Genomic DNA, 16,835 nt, shown 5'->3' on the forward strand with positions numbered 1-16,835 from the left:
ACGGTACACAATGCTGGAGAGCAAGAGGGAGTTTCAGTGCTATTTAGAAAGATTGAATTGAATAAATTTAGAAAAGGTTGAACTGTTAAAAGACATATATTAAAAGTGTGGCAAATGTAAGATGTATGTAAGCACGTACTAAACTTTTTTCCTTCCAGATAAGATTTGCTAAAGAGGGAATTTATTGTAACTACTTGTATGTGCCACATTATCCATCTGTAAAACTTGAATTTAGTTAAGATATAGTTAAGATTGTAAAGGTGAACTCGCATGTAGATTTAGAATTTAGCTATATTATCCAGGCTTTCAAAATCTTGTTATGCGATAGTTAAATTCTGGCGAGGGAAATTGTAGGGTTTTTCTTAATTTGCATAACACCTTTATTTTAAGTTTACCTGTTCTCAACTTCTCAAACTTCCCCTCCCATTTCCACCTTCTCTCGCTAGGATGTAAATTACGCGTAAGAAATATTTATACAATTTTCAGAAGTTAAGTAAAATGCTATTTAAACATGTGATTACTTCAGTTTTATTCAGAGCGTGTTTCGCTAGCCTAGCGCACGTTTCGTTGTTATTTTCGCGGTAACTCGAGTTAGGTCCTTTGGCCGTTTTCAGTTTAGTATCACGCTGGTTAGATCTCTGTGAGTCCATCTCTTAGGAGAAATTTTGAAGTGCGTTCTTGCACTCGTTTTATTTTTCAGATTTGCTTTTTGTATTCTCGTCTACGTTTAAAATATCGCCGCAAGTGAACGGTGTTTTTTTAAAGCACGAAGTCCGTGCTGTCTTTATTTTAATTTGAGTTTTAATAAAAGGTTATTTTCACCCTTATTATGTGCTGGTATATATTTCACGCCTGTGCGAGAATTCGTCAGGTTCATCGTAGGATCTAAGTTAGTGCATGTGGACAGTTAGAGATAGATCTTACAATGTTAGAATGAAATTAAGTATATTTTTACTTCGATACTGAGAACTAAGGTTTCTGATATATTGTGCAATTAACACAGCTAAGGCGTTTAAGTACTTAGCACAGTTTTATTAATGAAACATAAGTTATAATATCTGTAAAATTTTATTTAACAAGTTTGTTATAAGGTTAACTCTTGGCTGCCCTGCCCCGTGAACAATAAAGCCCATTACAGATCCACTCCCCTTTGGGCACTTCCTGGAAATTCAACCTCCACTATTACCCTTCCAGCCTGCCTTCGTAGTGTAACGATTAGTACACTCGTCGCATATTGGGGAAGTCCATGTTCGAGTCCTGGCAAGGGCATTGCTCATTTTTCATGGCTCCTGCTTCAAAAATACCTTACGTCTTTACAGTGGCACCTGAACTGACAAAACGTACTGAATGATGATTCTTTATCATCCAGCACATTTTTCACACGCCAACATCCAGCATCCAGATTTGGCAATTTAGTCCCCGAATTCCCAGTCGCCCTTTAAAGGGCGGAGCATATATTTCCCCCCTCCTTCGAGCATGGAATATACTTCTTGGAGTAACCGTTAGCACATTCGGTGCGTATTTGAGAGGTCCAGGTTCGTGTTCCCGCGAGGGCATTGCTCATTTCTTCTTTCTCCTGCTTCAAAATAACCTAATGACTCTACAGAGTAGAACATAAATCATAATCAACAGTCGCCACAAACATTTAAATTGAATTGTTGAAAAAATAACTTACAATAGATCTATTTATAAGCTTTAAATGTCTTCAGGTTTATCTAATAGGCAATAACATCAGGAGTATATTCAAAAAAAGAAGATAATATGGCTGATTAAGCAAATCTTAGATTCAAGTATTAAAATCTTTTCAACACTGGTGCATGAAAACTTAGGTAGAGTCCTCTCTCGCCAATATATATTCTTTGGCGCTCGTTTGTTTTTGTCGCTGCTCGGTTTCATTATGCAAAAGTGACACTAATTTATTCTTAACGCATATAATTTATTCGAACACGTTCCAAGCCATTCTTAGGAATAAGACTATCTACATTTGAAATAAATAAGAATGAGATGTATAAATAAAGTGTGCAAAATGTCATAGCTTTAAATAATAGTCTGAACTACCGTGTTTAAAACTCATAAATTACGCGTAAGAAATATTTATACAATTTTCAGAAGAACGCATCTTAGTTTAATCATTGTACTATTATTAAAAAGTGACAACAAGCCTAAATTTCCGGCATTTACGGTTTTAACGCCTTTTTGGCTCACATTTAATTGTTTATTAATTTTTTGCTAATCTGTTTTTTTATTTTGAGAATATTTCTGTCAACAGTGAATGATGTCTGGATACACTAATGCATTTTGTCATCAAGTTCAGAAAAACCTTTCAAGCAACGCTATAATAAGCATGGATTTCATAAGTGTCGATATAATAAGAAACGATTTCATAAGCATCGGATATGAAAAGCATCGATTTCATAAGCATCGATATAAATAACAATAGTGTCGTTAATATCTAGTAACCTAGTTATCATTAGGAGACTTTGTGGAAATTTATTTTATGATATATTTGTTAAATAAAATTGTACTTCCGTAAAATACTACTGAAGCTTTCGACTGAATTTTGTGCTTTCCCAAGTAAGCATGTCTTTAGTTTAGTGAACAGTATTAAAGTGCCGCCCATTGGTACCATACGAAATTCTTTCTTTCATCAGTTTTTGAATTCCCAATCATATAAATAATTGAGTAAAATTAAATAAGAATATTGTGCCCACATTTAACAAAAATATTCACATTTATACGATTATAGAACCAGTGAAAAAAGATAAAATGCGTTCATTCCCTAATTTTAATGTCTGCTTATTTGAGAATTATGCTTTTAGAGAGTTGTGCTTCTCTAGAAATTGGGCTTCTAGAAAGTTGTGAGAATTGTGCTTCTACAGACAAGAACTGCATTACCTAATTTTTTATGTAATTTTAGAAAATAAAATATATAGTTGATGCTTTAAACATGAGCATTAATATGCAATAAATTTTGTTCGATTACAAAATATGTTGTTACTTTGTTTGAAATGTCCTGACCCTTGCAACTTGAAGCATTCGTTGGCCAAATTCATCGGTCATCTGCCTGTCTCATCACTGAAAACGTAAATCACCAGAGGGGAACAAACGAATAGCACTGGCGAGAAAAGAGAAATTCCGACCCAGTTTTAATGGAGAACACTCCGTAGAACAGATGTAAGGGTCTCTCATCCCTCTTTTCCCTCCACCATTATTTCAATATGACAGCATTTTAAGAGCCCTTATACTGCACAGATATTATACACTTACAAATACCCACACCTTCAGCGGGAATCGAACCCAAGCCCAAGCTATGGTAGCCAACTATACTATCGCCATGCTAATGTCCTTTCAGATATTACACGCATCTTTGACTCGCTGTTACCAATTTTCGTGGTTTCAATATGCGTATTTATGCTCTGAAATATCACCTGTTTAACTTAAAAATGCAAATTCAGACAAAATGATGATTTAAATATTCAAATTTAGAGAATCAATGTCTCGATAGTGAAAATTTGCGCCATTAATTGGCAAGTGGATAAGACTTGATTCTTTTTTTCGATCGCAAGTCCTTGGAGTTGGGCTGGTTGCATGCGCATTTCCATGGTTTTATCATAAAAAATACGAGTCACCGTAGATATAATTATCCATAAAAAACTCTCCACGAAAGCATCCATCCCTCAAATTATAACCCTCCTGTGCTTTACTTTAATTAACGAAGGAAGAGACAATCTTTAACTAAGCTTTGGAGATCGGAAGGGAAATATAATTTTCGCCAACGCAAGAATATAGTTTTTTGTCTTATAATGTAAAAAAGAAAAGAAAAAAAGTGCCGAACTCTTTATGTGTTAATTCATTTTTTGTATTTTCATGCTCGCAGGTAAAAGCAGAATAATCTTAGCTTTATTTTAATCTTTCCTATTTGGTGACTTGTATACATACATTTTCAGTAATTTTTTATTAAATTTTGCTCTATTCTCAAGTTTATGCCCGACAAAAAATGGATTTGATAAGCTTCCCATTTAACCAAAGTTTCATTAATGCCATTTATATCTTTAGAAAATCAAAGTTTCTTTTTATTAACATTTTATAAATTCATATTAATCAAACGATGTCTTATACCCAAAATCATTGCTACAACAAAATTAATGAGATTTGTGAAGATGGATATAAACTGCAGCATAGGATAAGAAACTCATTATTTATGCGCGAAAGAAAAGTTTGTGAGACGTTGCAATTTAATGAAAGCACAGGAGTTGGATAAATGACAGCTAAAGACAGTTCAGCTGAATTACAAATCATATCTGAAAACACATCGCGACAGACTTTGTAGTGGCAAGTTTTAACTTTGGAGGTAAGAAGTAAATAATGCGGCTACGAGCAGCTCTCGTAGTAGGACTTAACGGAAGCCTTTCCCCCCCCCCCGCATTAACTTTCTTATTTGTTCCTTTCGCCCCGAACCACCATCCTCAGCTACAAAACTGCAAATGAAAATATAACGCTGATTTTTGTTGTTTGACTTCTGAATTAGTAACTAAGAAATTGTTTGGGCGGACATCTTACCCCAGATGTAAAGTCGGAGAAGATTCAGTTTTGATTCAGTTTTAAACTTTTGTCGGTTCTACTCCACGCCATCGTTAAATCGGAACGCCATGGACGTCGATAATACTCATGAAAATATTTTCATTATTTTATTTAAATTTAAAAATGGCAGCATGAATTTATTGCTTTGCTGATTGATGTTCAGAAGAAATGATGCGTCAAAAGGTAAAACTTTTATTGGAAAAAATGTATTTAACTCTTGTACTTACTTAACAGAACAAGAAATAAGATTCTTGAGATCAGAATCTTATTTCTTGATAGCAAAATCAGAATATATTGCAAAGCGTACGCATTTATGAAATCATCTTACACAATGATAAATCTTCAAGCAGATGCAAGTGGCAATATGACAGGAATATTTTCTTGGGCAACAGAGAGCTCCATGTTTTCTTTGGATACAATTGTAGACACCATTGCGTACCCCAATGTCCTTGTTGTGGAATCTTATTCCTAGCTGCGATGAACTGATGTGGGTTGCAGATGGTCACTTTCAGCCGGATCATACGCATGTCACCGTATACAAATGGCAAAAGTTGGATTGAAAATCTCCTACTGCTTCTGAGTGTTCAACATCTTGACCTTAGTCCTAATTAGCATTCGTATGGTGAAGTGGAGAGAGCATTTCAAATATTTCGAAATTCTTATCTACTTCAGAACTTCCGTTATGTAAGCAGGGGTTGACATACGTCAGGGATGATATCAGCATCTTGTTGTATCCATGCTCTAAAGAATCTTGTTTGCGATCAAAGATGGACCAAAGCATTTGTTTGGTGGATTTCACCAATATTTTGGCTTATCAATGAGCATCGCTTATATCCCTCTCTTTTTTCCCCTCAAGTCTTGTCTCTGCGTGCTTCTTTCAAAACTCTGGATCTTAAAAATGACTAAAACTCTGGATAAATATTTCTTATTTTCTGTTTAATTAGGAATGTAATTTAAAGCTTACATTTAAATTAATAAAAACAATTTGCATTTAATGTCACATAACAGGATCCGGTCAAACTTCCATATTTGGAATTATTTGTGTTTTATGACACCTTCTTCCTTGTAAATTTAAATAACTTTTATAACGCAATGAACTTGTTGATTAATAACGCAAATGTAGATAAAATTAAACTCCACGGACACTTTGACTGCTGAAAATTTTCAGACGTGATAGTAGCAGAATATTTGAGCTTTTATTTATGGTTCCTGTTATACCTGCGTATACTAGAAATTTGCCGCATAAATGTATGTAGAGATTATAAACAACTTTAAAGACTCGAATATAAGAGAAATGTATTTTTCTCTGTAACGGTTCTCGAAAAACTATACTTATTTCTCATGTGAATACAAACGTTTAAATCTCTGAATACTTTCTCCTTCTGCCTTTATTTGACTTAACTTATAAGGTATTTTTACCACTTTCCTAGCGTGATTTCGTGGTGTAGTGGTTCTGCACGCTGGGCCGGTATTCCAGAGGTTCGCGGTTCGATTCCCGGCGAAGGCGGCGCTAATTTTTCATCTTGCCTGCTTCTAAAAAATTTCCTAATGTCTCTTCAATGGCGCTCGAACTAAAAGGGTGTTGGATGAGGTTTCTCCACACCAAGGATTTGGCGATTGGGTCCCCTGAAAATCCCAGTCGCCCTTTTAAAAGGGGAGTATATAAGGTATTTCTCCCACTTTCCTAGCGGGCCTTCGTGGTGTAGTGGTCCTGCACGCTGGGCCGGTATTCCAGAGGTCCGCGTTTCGATTCCCGGCGAAGGCGTCACTAATTTTTCATCTTGCATGCTTCTAAAAATTACTTAATGTCTATACAACCTAAGCATTATACACAAGATGAAATTGTTTCACAATATTTTAAATACATGATCCCATGTAATATTTTATGATTAAAATGTTTGATAAAGTATTTTATGTACAATTTATTTGAAAAAAAAAATGCTTTATTTCCTTAAATAATACTTTCGTGTTAAACAACAAAATCTTCTATTTAGACAGTTATAAGCAAGTTACATTTCTCACTAGTTACATATAAGTTAGCTTCAAAATTTGCGAAGTTGCATTAAGCAAATCTTACTGTCATAAAAAGCAGCTGGGCACATTTATTGACGAATAAGATTTAATAATGTGTGAATAAATCGAAACTAATAACCTCTAAAACGATCCTTTCCTAAACTGATAGTAAAAACTCTGTAATTAAAATTAAACGTAGTTTGAAAGAAAAGAAAGAAAAATCTGAAATCACTCAAACATTAACGCACTATAGGATTAATTAAAGTTTTTATGTTGTAGCTGATCACTGCAGGTTACCAGTCTGCTCCTGGACTCGATCCTGCTAATATGTTTTTGTCTTTTTAGCTTGTTACTCAATACGTTCTTTGCACACAAAGTTTAACAGCAAAATCACAAATTACTGTCGGTAGAGAGTTAGGGGGCGGCTATACACTTTTTTCACATGTGTTATTTTCTTATTCTTCGAATACTTGCCACTTGTACTGCCAGTAGTCTAAAACAGTTATCATAAAAAAGAAAAAAGTACATAATGATTTTAATGTGCACAGCTAGTGACATTTCATAAAAATACTTACCATTTCTAATTAGACATTTCTTGATATAAATGCATTTTCACTTAAATCAATGTGTTTTTTTGTTTTCCAGTCACTTGTTTTGATAGATTAACGTAAAAGTAAAACTTGAATGCTAAAGTGTTGCACTGTACGAAATGCTAACACGTTGGTGAGTGGAGATAATAAGTATTCTATCTGAGTCAGTGGCAGCACACCACATTCAAGTAGCAGAAGTTTTGGATTAAAATTGAAAGATATTACATGTCAAATGGTATCACTCTGGCGCGAGAGAAATAAAATGTTTTGCTTCGAACTGTCTTCAAACTTCTCGCTTTCAAACCGCGAGTTACATGAAAAATTAGTTAACTTATTGCGCTTTATGAAATAAATCTAACACAAATTCAAAATTCAGATGATAGTGTTCGGATGGAGGTCTATGAGTATTAAAAATGTACTTTGGCTCTAGGTACCGTCCTTTTACCAAACTGCAAGGAAAATTATATATTAAATATATATAGATACTCTATTGCTTCATTTATTTTAAATAAGATATCGCGAAAAAGTTTGCAACAATTTGAAAAGTGATTCTGACAAAAGTGAGGTTCCCTAATAATTGCACAAGTGGTACTTATAATGGCCATAAACTATTAATTAAAAAAAAAACTCTTCGAATTTTATCCTGAAATTTATAGAATATTTTTTTGACTCGTAAAGAATATCTTGTATCTAAATTTTACATCGTGTGCATACCATGCAAAAGGGCATTCCTGTTCTATAACTAACCATGCAAAAGAGTATATTTAAATTTTATCATTGACTTCCGACCTAAAAACAGAGATTTTGTGTAAGAAACTGTCAAATTATTTTAATAAATTTTGCAAATTTGTTTGTTGTCGCGTTGGATAAATATTAAGAAGAATATATCAGCGGAGAATTTTTAAGTGAAACTAAATTATATGCACTGTCGGCATAAAGAAAACTATGTAAATACTCGCAAAGGACATAAATAGCTAGATTTTAAATTGGACCTTTATCTAAATTCCAATTTAAAATCTAGCTATTTGTGTTCCGAGTCTTCTTAAGTTGGATTTTGGGATTTGAACGAAACTTTGGAAATTATACTATATACATAATATAAGCAAATAAAGATCACGGAGTTTTCAATTACTCTTTTGAATATTCTTGCTTTTCAGAACAAGAAATGTATTTACTTCAAAATCTATCTTGAAGGAACTGCTTAGTTATCATCTTAATTACACAGAAAAACATTACTGCAGTAAATATTCAATCACTGCGCATTAGTAAGCAAGCCAACTTCTCTTATTATTTTAAATTTACTCTATACGTGTATTTATATCATTTTGTCACAACTATTATATTTTGTATTATATTATTCAAAGCCATATGTATTAAACTAGATAATTTAAGAGTAAGATATTCACAAATTTTAATATACTAAATATACCCGTGTTTTGTCATAATCCCCGAAAATTTAAATCAGAGTTAAAGAAACTTACAATCTATATTTGAATCCTTGCCCAATTTGGGCTTCGTAAGAAAAATGTAGAGAATATGAATTCGGGGTTATTCGAAAACGTTCCACTAATGCAACATTTCTAATAGTTTAGAAAATACGACAAACTGAGAAACAACAATATTAATTTTTTATAAAGTGGTTTCTATAAGCATGCAGGTTGACCGATTGAATACATTCAGATTTAAGCATGCAGATTGAATAACTGAAACGTTCGAGTTATTGCAGTTCAATTAATTGAAGTTCTGTTGTTCTGTATAAAAAACAACGGCATGTTTTCAACTATGCAGCAAATGATATTTATATTTTAAACATTAACGTTTATAATAACACTTTTACGTTGCGTTACGAATGTTACTGGCTAGTGGAATTCTTTAAAGCTCACCTCCGCGTTTTTAAATATATTAAAGGACCATTTTTGAGTCTTAAACTGATAAAAAACGGTTATAGCTGTTCCATAACAATAAATAACAGAGATAACTTTTGGAATAATCTCTGTATTTAAATGATAGCTTTCTTTTATGATAAATATGAGATTTGGAAAAAAAATAGATTTTTTATTATCTTCCTTATCTCACTTCATTAAAAGTTTTATTTTCACCTAAAATATTGTCTTAACACTGAGTGGGACTCTTGAATTAAGAAATTTATTTTAAAAGGAATTATTCTTGCTCAATGCAGAATATAAAACACACGGCCGAGGAATGTACGAGCAATGCCTCTGAATTAAAATTTGCAATTCTTTTCAAGACAGAAAAAGATCTTGGTCTTATTAGATTAGCATTTAAGGTCATTCTTGCATTTGAAATAAAAGAAAATTTAGAAATTCTACAAAGTTTTGTGAACCCACCCATTTTATTTTTTACTTTTCACTTTTTATTAAGATGAAATCTGAGTTGTAAATTTGAGAGCTTTTTTCTAAGATATATTTTGATAAAGAAAATAAAACTAGTAGTTGAGTATCGACATGAAAAAAGTGCTTTTCAATCTTTGAAAATTACATGTATTATATCACGGTATTATAACAAATTCAATGTGCTAGAAATATCGTTAGAATATTTTAAAAGGCTGCATAGGAATGAAATCATAACTAAAGTTTGGTCAAAACTATAAGCGTTTAAACTTTTATCTCGTACCAACTGTTTAAAAAATGTGTGACTTCAGCGTGGTGATATTAGTGTCACTTATTTTATTTCTATCCTGTCTTAAAAGCTTCTTCCCGATATATATATATATATATATATATATATATATATATATATATATATATATATATATTTGTGCGTTTAAAGGAAGTTGTAATAGTCAGTTATTTAACAGTCATATGAGTAGTGAAAACATGATTTTTCGTTGAATACAGAAGATATTAATGGCTTAAAAATTAAATGTTTTCCATGCGTTATTGTCAGATTTGAAGAATTAGTTCTATTGCAATATTTTTATGAAATGAAAGTCTTGCATTGAATGATATAATACAAAACTCATATATGTGGGAAGTGAAGAAATTTCAGATAGATGTCAAATCATGATGATATATTTTGAAACACACAAACACACGCACACAAAAAATGTCATAAAAAATGTTACATGCAAAATTAAAATGAAATTAGAAATTATAGGAATGAGTTGTTGGAAGACATGACTATTACTTTCAGATTCAGATCTTCATTTTATTTCCTAAAAATTATACTGCTATTTCGGTATATCAAACTTTTCGTCTCCTTGTCAATTAGAGCAGGATTAAAATATAAATAGATATTTTACAAGAGTAATTTATTTAAAATAAACTAATACAGTTTCCAAACTGTGGTTCATGTTAAATATATTTTCCTTTCGCAATCATTGTATTAATTGTACTACTTGTTTTAAAACTCATTTCCCATAAAATTAGAAAGCAATTCTATTGTTTTGATACTGTTTTAAAAGGTCTACTGAAGTACCGATAAAAATTAAATCTGCACTTCAAATTGCGAAACTATGTTTAAATATGCGTTAATGGGTAGATAAAGCACTTCTCTTACAAACTTAATTTAAAATATTTATTAAGCTCTTTGCAATGAATTACATGAGAAAGACTAATATAAATGTCGGATTAAGAATATAATTTATTCGTTTTCATAAACATTCGATTTGAATAATCATTAGCGGTACTTCTTAAGCCATAGCTGATGCTCATTCCCAGCAGTGTGACTGCGTCATATAACTGAGGTTATAGAGAATTTACCATTTTTTTGTAATTATGGAAGGAATTATGCTTCTAGATTTGGGTCTCCTATGCTTTTCTTCCTTTCTCAGAAAGTTTATGTCGTACCCATTTCAACAGTTTAAAAATCATCATCAAAATTCATAAACATCAGATGCAGCGTTTGCAATGCCGAATTTAGAAAGATAAAGATAAAGTGATTTTATAGATTCATTGATAGGACTAACTATCATCAGCACTGCAGACTTCCGAATCATCTATTAAGAATAATCGTATCACAAACGTTCAACATTTTCAAATCAACAGTCAGTTCTAAAGGCTAAAGAAACTGCGAATGTGATTCTCAAAGATTCTTTTCATCCTTTTGAATTTGCAGTTGATCAAGATAATCATAATAGGTCCAACATAGGTATTTTACCACCACCTGTAAGGTGCCCAAAACTAAAGTCCAATCCTTATTTCTTGGCTACAGTGAAACTCATCGATGTGAATTGGTGCTACTATTAGACAAGCGAGATAAGTCGCAGCACAACCTGGATGTTTGCTGTTTAACTCCTTATGGTAAAGCATGGATGAAATTTTGAAAATAAAATAGTCACGGCCAATGAAATATTCCAAATCTTGAAATTTAATTTTAATCAGCTGTTTTAGTAGTTATCGATCTTTTAGTCAAATAAATATCATTCATTTGCTTATGCGTCCATGTTTTCACATAATCAGTTTTCATCATATTTAGATTTAGATCTACGCGTTGCCCTGTTTTCTTGATTTCATGGCAAAGGAAATTTTAAATCTTAAAGCGCTTAAAAGTTTAGATACCAGTTCGTACAAATTCAATACACTAGGTTCTAAACTGCATTAATTTTTCTGATTTATATAGGGTTCTGGTTTGTGTTCTGCACTGCCTAGGATTTTCCTCTTGTGGCTTTGGAATATTTCTTTTGGCCTTTCAATCGTCGTTCGCAAAAGATGTATATATTTTGTGTGTATGCATGTATGTATGTGTTTTCGTCCACGATAATACTTATATCAAACTTTTAAAAATTTTCTGTTTTTCGTATTTAAGCTTTCTACATTCATATAAAGAACTGATTTTGCGTAAAATGTGAAAACTGGGAAGTTCTCTTTACCTGAAGCCCATAAGAGCTTTTAATGGGCAGTCGTAAGTGGTACTTCATTTGATATAACCCATAACAGTTTTTAATAAAAGCTAAAATATAATTCAAATCTTTTAAATTTTAATGTTTAAGAGTCTTATAGCAATAAGAACAACTAGAATTTTACTGAAATTGATAAACCAGAGATGATAATTTAATTAAAGCTCTGTGAATATTTTCGAGAAAATATATCTTATATAATCCAAAACTTATCAAATTTAGTATTTAAAACTCGCACATATTTCGCACATATTCGATGTATATACAGTTATGATCTGAACCGCATATTATATTGTATATATACATGTTAAACCTGAAGTCGCACTCTATCTAAAACGCGTAACTGAGTTTTATGGCAAAATACTCACTACAATAAGAGTTCAATCTAAAGTAAAACAGCATATATTAAGGATATTTCTCTTGTTTCTAGACTTGACATTTATTTATGTGAAGCCGCAGAAGAGAATGAATTTTGTAACAGCTTTTTATATGCAGAACTTCAAAATACTTGAATTGCAGGCATGTTACTAAAAATTCACTTATTATTATCTTACGCTGTTGATAATAACGAAGCACAAAAGCAAACAAAACATTTGATTTACTTTTTCACTGCCATCTGGAACGCGTGGCAGTGGCAATTCAACTGTAATTCCAAAAATTAACTAGCGCTGCTTAATGATACATAAATATCGTACTTATATACATGCATCTCAAAATGAATTTGAATTTACTGATACCGTAGAAATAACCTAGAAGAAAATTAAATTATATTATCGTTTCAAAGTACGTACTTAAATATACTGTAAACACTTAATTTTTTAATTAAAACTATTAAATTATGTGCTACTTACTACTTAATAAAACACAACTTTTAATAAAAATAAATAAAGGAGCAAAAATTTGATTGTATAGACATAAATTTAGAAAAAGCAGTTTTTACGCATGGTCAGTTATATATGATAAAATAACTGATCCAGAATTTCCTATTACAGATGTTTCTGTTTATCAGTAGGGCAAATTAGATTTTGTTCACAAAAGATCAGCAGGAAGGAATGGAATAATGTTCATGGAATAAGCAAACTCGAATTTAGTGCAATGTCCTCCAGAACAGAGATCTCCAACCGGTGGTCCACGGACCACTGGTGGTCCGTGACAGCGTTTTGATGGTCCGCAGAAAGTTGGAACATTATTTATATTTTTATGAGAATTCAGTTTAAAAAATGACGAGTAACTAATCCTTTTATGGAATATGGATTATATATATATATATATATATATATATATATATATATTTAATTTTAGCTATTACTTTTAGGAAAATTCCTTCTGAATTTAGCGACTTTTTAGCTACTTTTGCAGAGGTATCTAGAGGCATTTGAAAATGAGAGTTGGCATCCATTGACATGCTGCTATTATTAATAATATCGCGAACTGGAATTCTCTTCCCCTTCTGAATTACAAACATGCACCATTGTAGTATAGTCGTTTATAACACAGTTTTTCTCCGTGTCAATAGGCAACTTGAAGGATTTTTATGAGAACAATCTGCATTCTTGTTTATATTTTCATCACTGGAAGTTTCCGTTTTTGATTTGTCTAACTGTTGATCGCTGACGCCACTGATGAGTGAGCGATGATTATTAAGTTTACAAGAATTAAAAATTGGCGGCTTAACACTTTAATTTTATTGATTTTGCTTTGCGTTTGCCGGTTTTTTCTTGCTTTTCGTGAAGTTCTTTTTCAGTGATATGGAAATGTGAAGCTTTCTGTACAAGAAGATAAGATTTTTGTACTTTTCAGGTAATTTTTCAATGTGAACGAAATAAGTGTATCAGTGAAATGTTAACAGTGTTTTAATTGTTACTTATAATCAGGGGCGTAGCATGAATTTCTATAAAGGCATGCTGCTGAAAACCAAATGTTTCGAAAATTCTATTAACAAATGAAAATTAGAATTATATGCATTAGGAAGTTGAATATTGTTTGTTTAATTCATGTTAATGGTCTGCCAAATATAAAATTATATGTGTAGTGTTCCGAGAAGTTCTAAGGGTTGACAATTGCTGCTCAAGAACATGACAGTATAATGTAGGGAATACTGATAAACGATCAGAACAAGATGAGGAAGTAAATGGTAGAGACGCTGCTGTTAAGAATAAGTGAAAAATTTTGATTACGGCTTATCCTAGTGTAGATAAATTGCTGTTACCTACGGGAGGAATAAGCGTTGATAAGGGCTTATCCTAGTAGAGATAAGTTGCTGTTACCTAAGAGGGGAGCAAACTGCTGTTAACTGCAAGAGGGCACAAGTTGCTATTACTTATAATAGGGCACAGGCTAATGCAGAAATCATAGTGACTTACAGCACACGAAATTTTAATAAATACCAACAGCTGTACAATTGAATTGTAGAAAATTTTGTATACTAAATTATCACAAGATCTGCCAATCTACAGTATATGACATAGATCTACCGATGCAATACGTATTTTAGCTACTCATATTACAATATACACTGCTCGACATTGAAAATGAAACACCAAGAAGGAGTGTCCGGAAATTTATGCAAATTTTAGAGTAGACGTACGTCACTGATTTATGCGAATGATGTGAAATGCGCAGCTCTCCGACGCACGTGAAGTAAGATATAAGGGAGGAAACGTTCAGAATGGGCAATATTCGTGTCGTCATTTCTGCCAGATGAATTATCGAAGAAAGTTGGATTTTGTCCCGGAGGATATGCGTAATAGGAGAGAATGCCAGGCTCCCGTCAGCGAAGGCACTTCCAGCAGATAGACGGTTTTACGAGGGGTAGGGTGATCGGACTGAGAAGGGCGGGTTGGTCTTTACGTCAAATCGCAGCTGATACCCACATGGATGCGAGCACGGTAAATCGGCTATGGCGAACATCGTTGGAACAAGGAAATGTGGGAAGAAGGAGGGTGCAGGTGCAGCCAAAGTGACGTCAGCATGAGTGGATCGACGCATCCGCCGACAAGCTGTGGCGGTTCCGCAAGTCACTTGTACCGCGATTCTGCAGCATGTGCAAGATACCCTGGAAGTTCCCGTGTCTACCAGAACCATTTCCCGTCGATTGGTTGAACGTGGCCTGCACTCACGGCGTCCGTTAAGAAGACTACCATTGACCCCACAGCATAGACAGCAACGTTTACAATGGTGCCAGACTGGAGTGATGGGCATGACAGAATGGCGAAACGTCGTGTTCTCAGATGAGTCACGCTTCTGTTTATCCAGTCACAGTCGCTACATAGTGTGGCGTCAACGTGGAGACAGATCTATTCCGGCAGTAACTGTGGAAAGCCCCATCGCGCGACAACGTGGCATAATGGTTTGGGACGCTATTGCCTACGATTGTTATGTAGAGAAATTATCTGATAGCGTTGTAAAAACTATGTGAATGATTTTATGATTTATGGAAATTTAAATTTTATTTAGATTCTGAATTATTTAATTTAAGGCTTTAATTTTGGGGAGAAACAGATGCTTCGGGAAATATTATTTAGTATAAATGAATATTATTTATTTTCTTTTATTTGCAAATCTTGTACAAACTTTTATTCATTGTGAAAGAAGCAGGGAAAGGGAGGCAATTTTCGCCAAGTCATGATTTCGCGCGCTTTAGAATGTTCGAGAAAGAATTTTCATTGTTAGTTGACCTTAAGAGAGGAAAGTACGTGACGGAAAGGTCAAAGGTTGCTACTTGTCTTTCAATGTAAGTCATTCAGGTTTTTGGCGATTGAGGGTCCGGTTGTTGGCTAAGTGAAGAAGGGCGCGCATGCGCGATCACCCTTTTTTCCGCATTCTGGAGTTGAAAACGAAGATTTTGCCATAATTAAGGGGGCGATAAGTGAAGCCATAGTGGGAGCCCGTTTGGTGAAGGAGACGAAGGAAATTCGAGTTGGATACACACTTACTCTGGACACTCTTACTTTTGGACTCGCGCACTTACTGGTTGGCTGGACTTGTGGATGTTACTCTGGAACTTACTTGGGACGTTACCCGTGAAGCTTGCTCTTGGGATGAGTAAGAGCAGGCGAGCCGTAATTTCCTATCAACAACGTTTCTGACCGGCGAAATTTGAACGAGTTACCTGCGTGTTGACATAGGACTTTCAGGACCAAGCGGATAGCCGTCCTGGGCAGCAGTGCTCCTGTTTCTGTTCTACAGTAGTGAAGTGGGTCTACATTTTTAGAACCAGTGTCAAGATGAGCCCGGCCGACATCAACGCGGGATAAGATAAGAGTCCTCCGCTTCAAGATGTCCCTTCAAGATAAGTTTTATTTTTTTTTGGTGTGTTTGAACTTTAGGCAAGCTTTTCAAAAAAGTCCTTAGCAGAAAAAAAAAACAACGTCAAATCTAAAATTTAACTCTCAGGCCTTAAATTGTTTCCCTTTCCTTTCTTTTAAATCACCAGACAAACCTTAAGTTTTTTTATGAATTTAAATGAACAGACTCTCAGATGAGGTTAAGATTTTTCTTATTGTGTTGTAATTGAATAAACTGATATTTAATCTGGAACCTCTTACAGTATGTTTTCTTTATATATTTAATATGAACTTTTCCTTTATATCTTGTATATGTTTTATGTTTTCGATCCTCTCACGGCGCGGTCCCGGAATGCATTTTTTTCACAACGCAAAAATGCTGTACACGTTTCACTATACGATTACTGCCTTTTACGGCAAGTATTTTCATATTTAACATTTAACAATATAGGAATTTCAGATATAACATGGTACCTAGAAGTAAAACTATTTAACCTTGGTGTCGAA

The sequence above is a fragment of the Stegodyphus dumicola genome, chromosome 1 (genome assembly GCF_044657685.1).
Source record: "Stegodyphus dumicola isolate Sdum_Otavi_A_Nest chromosome 1, ASM4465768v1".
Classification (NCBI taxonomy): Eukaryota; Metazoa; Arthropoda; class Arachnida; order Araneae; family Eresidae; genus Stegodyphus; species Stegodyphus dumicola.